The sequence below is a fragment of the Amphiura filiformis genome, chromosome 4, assembly GCF_039555335.1.
Source record: "Amphiura filiformis chromosome 4, Afil_fr2py, whole genome shotgun sequence".
Taxonomy (NCBI): Eukaryota; Metazoa; Echinodermata; class Ophiuroidea; order Amphilepidida; family Amphiuridae; genus Amphiura; species Amphiura filiformis.
The window spans coordinates 9,659,277-9,668,317 of NC_092631.1; positions in this window are offsets into that span (position 1 = coordinate 9,659,277).

Below are 9,041 nucleotides of genomic sequence, written 5' to 3' on the forward strand. Positions count from 1 at the left end.
AAAACTTGGAATGAAGTGAATTGACGCATGTGTTGTGTAATCGCTCATTTCTTCGCAATCAGTCAATCGATTCCAGTAAAATTAGCGTATAAGATACAGAATAAGATGGGCTACACGCTGATGTTTAGATTTTTGGATTCTGATGTCTATTTCTCGACTTACCTTCAAATTCATTCGCCCGGTATTTTTTTCTGGGACACCCTGTATTATTAATTACGAGTTGAGGAAAGTTGATCGACATACGCAAATTAGTATTTTTATATCTGACTCCGATTATGGTAGAATGTTTGAATCGCTCACGAATGTTGCAACTTTTTTTATTATAGAACTTGCAGAATATAGACCACCCCCTATAAACCCTAACCCAACCCCACCCAACCCTAACAATAAACCTATTACGGTAATATACCATTTACCGTACCCCCATTAGTTATAAAATCTCATTATTCCGACTTTCAAGAAAAAAAATGATAAGGTGCACATTTTCTATAAAATTTCATTTTTAGTACATCAATCAAAAACGCAAATGGTACGTGATTTTATTAAGCTTATTAGTAATAACGGGAGTGTTTAGTGTACGTGGCAATTATAGACCCATTCAGTGATCCCAGCGCAAGTGTACAAAATTGCTTAAAAGTGAAGGATAAGTCATTCATATTGTCATTTGGTATTTTTGAAAAGACAAATTTGGCAAAAAAACGAAGAAAACAGCAGTACTGACGAGGTTGAAGCCCCATTCAAATACATGTAGCTAATTTAGATACTGTCAGTATCTAAATTACAGATTCGTGTAAAATGTCTTTTGTCTTAAATGCACGGATTTCGGCTGAACCATTCGTAGGCTATGTTAGCACATCTGTGACAATGACAAAGGTACCAAAATCTGAATTTTGTTTATTTTTACGATCGTCCGGATGAGCAAGTCACTGAATGGGCCTTTAATGCCAAAGATTAAATTTAGGAGAAATTAAAATCTACAGTAGATCAAACCCATAGTATGGTGCTCTAATATACCCTTCTTTGTACCTTCTGTTTACTGTTGCTGAGTAAATAACAGTATTTGTTTGGAAAAATAGTTTACAATAACATTTTTGTAATTTTTAAAACATTTTTAAAATATAATTTTAGTGTGTTTTCATACAAAACGTTTTAAAACGTTTTCACGACCTTTATATAACCCGACATTAAATATTATTAAAACGTATTTACCAAAACCAAAACCCAAAATATAAGTTATTAGAAACGTCTTTGTGTTTGCTGAGAAATAAGATAGCAGATAGCCAAATTAAGGGTAGATTTCGAAAATCTAGGTGACCTTAGATATCAGTGACGGGAAATAATGTAGAAATAATCAAGTTTTCAAATGTTCTTGCATTACTGACACGGTGAATCGTTTACCATAATTGTAATCCAATCAGGATTTAGAGCGAAAGTAGATCAATGTTATCCCACGATACATTTTAACATGCGTCCTCTATTATTTCGTATTTGCCCTATTTTTGCCTTCTAACCCTAAACTCTACCCCTTAACTAATCTGAAGGCAGAGCAACCGTTTACAATGCCCATGCAAGTTCGAATCATAGGTGTGAGTGAAGAGGAATCGATTACAGAGCTGAAGATCACATCTCTCCATCAAAGACGTCAAGTTGCTGCAGCAACAATCCTCTACAAAATGCACACCAGCTTGTGCCCGCCTGATCTGAAGGCACAGCTACCAAAGCTATTTGTAGTCAGAAGACCTACCCGATTTCGTGAAGGAAGGGGACTAGGGACCAAATTGTCAATATCAGGAATGTGATTGAGAAATGCAGAGAGCAGACTTCCTTTTTACACGTGCTTCATAGATTACACTAAAGCTTTCGACTGTGTTAGCCACCCTCAGATGTGGGAAACTATGAAAAGGATGGGTTTCCCAAGTCATCTAGTGGATCTGATCAGCTGCTTATATGAAGACCAAGAATCGGCAGTCAAAACAAGTAGTGGGGACACAGATTAGTTCAAGATTGGAAGAGGCTTACGACAGGGCTGTGTGCTATCACCAAACCTATTTAACATCTACTCTGAAGACATAATGAGAACAGCTTTGGAGGAGTTTGAAGGTGGAGTGAAGTTTGGCGGTACAAGAATTACTAACCTGAGGTACACCGATGATACCACTCTTATTTGTAGTAGCAGAGTAGAGCTGATTGATCTTTTGAAGCGCATCAAAGAGGCCAGCTAAGAAAACACCTTCTCCTGAACACAAAGAAGACAAAAATAATGGTTGTAAACAGAGAGCGGAAAAGTGATGAGTTTGTGATAGATGGACAGCAGATTGAGGAGGTGAAGCAGTTTGAATATCTGGGTTCAATGATTAACAACAGTGGTGACAGCACAACTGATATTAAAAGAAGACTGGCTATTGCAAGGACAACTGTGCTGGGCATGTCAAGCATATGTAAAAGCAGAGGCCTATCCATTGACCTCAAGGTACGCCTACTTCGTGCGTGCAACTGTGTTTTCCATTGTCACTTACGGATGCGAGTCTTGGGCTATGACCAAGAATGATAGGAAAAGAGTAAATGCTTTTGAGATGTGGTGTTACAGGAGGCTTCTACAAGTGACATGGAAAGACATGAGAACAAATTCCTGGATCTTCGACAAGATTGGTACAAGTCTAACCACCAGAATAATGGAGATAAAGCTGAAGTACTTTGGCCATATTGTCAGGAAACATGGAGATGTAGAAAAATAGATTTTGCAAGGGGCTATGGAAGGCAGACGTGGAAGAGGACGTCCACCAACATCTTTGACTAATAACGTGAAGCTGGTTTCTAACCAAGGAATGCAAGGTGCAACGCACTTGGCATCAGATCGAGTGAAATGGCGTACTCTTGTGAAGACCACAGCAGCGCTACACAGCGCCACCTGACAGGGAGAGAGAGAGGGAGAGAGTGGGAGAGAGAGAGAGAGACGTGTCCAACGCAGGTTGAGTTTTGATTATGACTAGTTCAATGTTCCCATTTTCCTGGTCGACATTTTTGTTTTACCTAATACTTGTACTGAATTCTGCTCACAAAAAGACACTCCCAACACTTCAACACTTCCCCAAAGTCGTGGTATTAATTCTGGTTTTAAAATGAAAGCCATTTTAATTGCCGAAAAACCCACAGGGTATGGCCAATCTTTAAATTTAACACGGAAAATATGATAGTTTCCCCCATCCAAGTAGAATATAATCAGTTTAATTAAATTGGCTACGTTTAGACGACAAGCTAACAATTTGATTTAGAAGTATAGATAAACAAAATAAGATAATGTCACTGGTTGAACGAAGAAATATGATTCGTGCCAGGAATGTACATCACGTGATTAGTTTTGGAGATCTATTTTGAACTAATTACATCTCATCGCAGAAGGCTTGCAATGAAGTTGGGCAAACATGTTCTCTTTTGACATGAATGTCTCTTTCCCTCGTATTCCGGGACTAGTACAAAAATGACCCAGTTAGTTCAGTTGGTAGAAGGGACTATGGTACATCCTCGAAAATCAGCTTCTAATCGAAGTCTGTAGATCTGAAAACAATAACTATGTTAAAAAAATTCAAAAACTGCCCCTGTCAACAGGGGTCAAATTTCATACAACAGGGTTGGAATTTCAGAATAGCTTAGATTTTGCCAAAATATTCCTCTGGTCATAACGATTCAGAAAAAATATAGTTTGACCTATTTGCGACACACCATTCTTGAATTTGAAATAGAAAGGTTGGGGGGTTGGACAGTTTGTTTAGCCACACATCACACCACACATGGGTCAAAAACTAAAAGTGCTGCGATTTCAATCAAAATGGTCTCACATTGTTCGTCACCAATTGTGTTTCATATATTGTCCACATTTACAGGAAAATCAAATTGTGATTGCCAATTCTCGTTTATACCGGCCACGTTGATGTAGAGCCACTCTGTTCATTCATTCATTTTGCATTGAAAGTATCTTTAGGAAATTGAATGTTCTGAACGTTTTTCGCCTGTGATCTTTAGTAGTGTACATAATGTGGGTATATTCAAAACGTGAATGCATAAACTCACCGCACGTAATCGCACTGAAATGATAACGCAAAAAGACATTCTGAGCTGGTGAATTTCATTAAAATGTATTGCGAAGAAGATCGAAGACCTCTCCTGAAGATATAAAAACAGACATAATATGACGTTTTTCAGAAATCGCAATATATCAATGTTGAGAGTGTAACCGCATCTTACAAAGACCGATAGAATTGATATATTCCTTTTATGTTTTTATTACTCATGTATCTTGACATATTGAAATTTTATTCCATTTTGGTTGTCCTGATTCCATGAGGCTATATTTTGCCTGCCTTTTTCCCTTATCGTTCATTCTGGGGTTTATTTACTTTCTTGAATTGTATGCGGATGTAACTGTTGTGAATGTCATATTCGCGTCTTGAGAAATCTTCTGTTTCTAGCCAGTAGACACCATATCATGCAGCATGTCGCAAGAGTGAGCAAGACAAATCAAGAATACAAATCCTGTCATTATCTCAGCAACAGTAACTGGACGGTACAAAGAATTGGGGTATCTAGCATCCAATAGGGTATCAATGTACAGCTGATTTCAAATTAATGTATTTCGTTTGCGACACAATAAATTCTAACTTTGATTTCTATTATATAGGACAAGTAGAAGATTTTAACGGCACAGCATTAATAAAACCTCTTTCATGACCTTTGACCTATGTATTTCACTTTTTCTGTCGGACGCTAATTTTCCATCTCATATAAATACGATGTTACCGTTCGTTCTCCAGAACAGGGATTTCCTCTCAAAAAAATGTTCGAATTGTAAGTGTTTTCTTCTAATGTGTGTTACAGGTCTGTTTATATATGCAGTTCGTTGAAACGCGAAAGGCAGTCGGTATCATGGTTCAATATATAGGGGCTACCTTTTATTACTACATGTATATTTTCCCTGTTTTTAATTTTATCCATCGCTAGTGTGACACTGTTGTATCCTTTTGGATCCATCCTTTGGTTCCCTGCTGGTCAGTTGGAACAGATTTCCCTGTTTTTATATACAGGTATATAGACACGTGAATATTACTTTCTTATTTTCTGAAATAAAAGTTTTAAAAGAGTTGCATTAATTTGCTATCTTCATGGAAAACGTTAATAAACATGTTTATATGATATCAGTTTGGTGCCATGTAACATAGCTATAGCTGCGCATTTATAAAGTATTTAGATCATGAGGCGAGCTGCGGTTTTTAATTCACAAGTCAAGTGGTTTTTTGACACTGAATAGTGTTTGTTTCGTCACTGCCAGCCACATATCACCTTATAAACATGAGACATGACACCTTAAATGTAACCGATGTCCAATAACTTACTTTAGTATACATGATAGTGATGTCTCAGAAGCTCTTTTACATGGTCTTTCATCCATACCTTTTCGCCCGTGACATTTTTACCAGCTGATGTCGATTTTGTCCCACTATTTGTTATTCAAAACTCTTTATTAAAAATATTGTCACTAGCCGGTGCGGTGTTATATATACAACGAATTTCTTCTGTATTTTCATGAAGGTGCGAGGCATTCTACGAGTATGATATGGACTCAAGTACAAGTTGTTTTTCCAGGTGTTTCCCAAACAAAAATAACTCCAACCTTTACACTTCCAAATTTCCCGTCACTCTCTAAAGACGAGTTGTTTTCTAAAGGGGGGAATAATTAAATTTCGTGACGGTATTGCTATATTTCTAGGCTAGCTGCTACATGTCCATTTAATACTTGCTGTTGGCTATAAACGATGGCATAAAACATGAAGGTGATGAATAAACAAACGAATTGATAACTCACACCAGTATCAGAAATCATGTACATATATAACGACCGCTTATAACGTGACTTAAAATGGCTAAAAAAGTTTGACAATCATAGTTTGACTATCACAATTAACATACAAACATCCAAAACGGTTTATCGTACGCCAGATTTTGGATATGCATTCGAAGCAAAATTTATTTCATTTCATTATTCTATTATATGTTATATTATTCATTCTTTCACGGAAGATGAATAACAATTAAGATTTAATTTAAATCTGGTCAACCAGACATACCTATTTTTGACGGACGAACCGACGTTGCGACTGAAACCTTCAGTCTTCAGCTGGGTTGTGATGTAAATGACCTTGAGTACCGGACACTTCAAGGTCATTTGCATCACAACCCAGCTGAAGACTGAAGGTTTCAGTCGCAACGTCGGTTCGTCCGTCAAAAATAGGTATGTCTGGTTGACCAGATTTAAATTAAATCTTAATTTCAACATACCCAGATGAATGAGAGTCTACACAGTTTGAATAACAGTTTGTCCGAGAAAATCTGATTTCTGCAATTGGAAGCTTTCCAACTTTAATTCTTGTGCAAATATTTTATATTTTATATAAGAACATATGAGCCAAGAATGACAATGAAGAAGTGTTTACAGCTCTACGTGTGATTTTTGATACCATGCAACATTAATGTATAAGTTAAGATTTAAACTTTGTATTGCAATTTCTTGAAAATATTCCAAAACATTAATGTGTGTGAGAATTTTTTTTAAGCCAGGTGGAATTCTTTATGCAATTATTCTTTATACAACATTTATATCAAAAGATATGGACAAGTACCGAGGATCATCTTACATGCAAGCTTTCATTTTCAATATCGTGCAATTTGTCAAAAATGAACAAAACCTATAATTAAATGTTTTGCAAGAAACAGATTATTTAAAAAGAACGAAAAAGATTTCAGGGTACAAAATATGAAACCCATTGACAGTTAACCACTTGTGCATGTTGTGTTGAATGATCTTTCTTTCAACCTTGGAATGAAGTGAATTGACGCATGCGTTATGTAATCGCTCATTTCTTCGCAATCGGTCAACTGATTCCAGTAAAATTAGCGTATAAGATGCAAAATAAGATGGGCTACAGGCTGTTTTTTAGATTTTTAGATTCTGATGTCTATTTCTCGACTTACGTCCAAAATTCATTCGCCCGGTATTTTTTTTCTGGGACACCCTGTATCCAAGTCTGTCGTTTTCTATCAATATGGACGAATATTTTCATGTGGATAAGTTGGATTTACAAATAATTGTGTGAAGGCTAATTATATGAATTCAAATGGACCTGTTTTCTTTTTCAATAAACAATTCTGTCTCATTTTCAACTATGCCTGTCGCACCTGCAAACGTTCAACTCATTTGGTATCTTATATATTCTTTAATTTACTTCTCTTAGAAGTATTAATAAATGCCCAAACCTATCCGAGATTCCAAACAAACAACTTCCTAGATCTGTCAGTCACATATTCAGATATTCTGCCATCACCTGCACCTCCACAATGTCGGGATATTGACTTTTAAAGTAGACTTTCAGTTTAAGCACCCTTCAAGGCCAAAAACCCGAATGTCCCAATTTGCACTTACAGAGTGTGAAACTTCTGTCTTATGACATGTAACTTAGTAACTTTATTTTTGACTCCTGTACAACAAGTAACCAGAAACAAAAATTACGAAATTTTTACAATTAATTAAATGAGTTTTTAGATTGTTTTATCACTTGCATCATATGAACATTTTTGTGCAACAAATTACGTTATTTTGAAATGACACTTTCTGCTTTTGAATTTAGGCACACTATGTAAAATTGTTTTATATAACGAAAATGTGTCCCCGTAATAGGTAATAAAACGCCATTCTTAACAGAATTTTATATAAGAATTTAGTTAATGGACCATATGAACACCTGTCCCTTTGAAGGGATGAATGTTGCGTGAATGTGGATGTCAATGTCTTACAGGAAACGTTTTTTGTTGTGTGTGAAACCATACTCATGTCGGGGGGGGGGTTCTTCGAAAAATTTTGTACGGGGTGTGCCACGCAGACTTTCGGATGCTGACTTTCTCTATACCTTCTTTTTGCTGTTTTTGCTACCCATCAGTAAACCAATTTTCAAGAAAAAGCACCCAAATTTGCCATAATTGGGCGCTTTAATGGCATTTTAGCCCAAATGCACCCAATTGGGCGCATTGGTATCCACTGAAAACCCACCCATCGATATACCAAAATCGCTGAAAAGGTACCCCAAAACCGTGGCACATCCCCGTATACCTTCAACCAGGAAGAACCCCCCCCCCCCCCGGGATTCATGTCCATGTCACTTTACAAGTATGCCTACGAGAGCTCGGAAATATAGGAACTATAAAATGCGCCGGAAACACGTTTTCAGGATTTAAAATCTCTAATTGGTGATATTATGTATGTAAAAACTAAACAGTAAATGTAGGGCTCAATTTACTACTAGAATAAGAATACTTAATGTGTCATAAGTATCGTCGCGTAGAATACTTTGTAATTTTTATTTCCTCTTTTTTATTGTTGGAAATTATAAATCAATTAAATCAAATAATCTCATTCTTCATTATAAAACATGACATTTATCATAATTACTGCTTATGTCATGCCATAAATTGCAGTATATCTTTTTGCCTTTTTCTTGAGCATTGGCGACTTAGGACTTCTTCTGATGAGGATGCGTGTCACACATTGAAAATTCAAGATTAGTTGAATTTTTGTGCTGAAAGTCAGTTTAAACTTCTAGAAATTGTTTGCAATTTGCAATTTTGCGCAAAATTTGTTGATTTTGCCGCCGCCCCCAATGAATTTCACTTTGCTCTCTCAATGCCCCCCCCCCCCCACCTTAACCCGTATTTACCCACTTCGTTTTTACCAGTTGTGAAGTATACAGTGAAATCGTCAAAAGAATTGATGAATAATATAAATACAAATCTTCTAAATATCTATTCTCAAATGCAATACAAAACAATATTGTAAAACATGTGTGTCTCTTCGGAGCGCTCACTTTCTTACCAAAATAAGGCAATATATTTTGAACCTTGCCAATGCTTCCAACGAATGTAACGGTAATACATGTAATCATACTTGCATATACGTTGTATTTGCACTGATCGCAGCGTACAAACCTATGTAAACTACT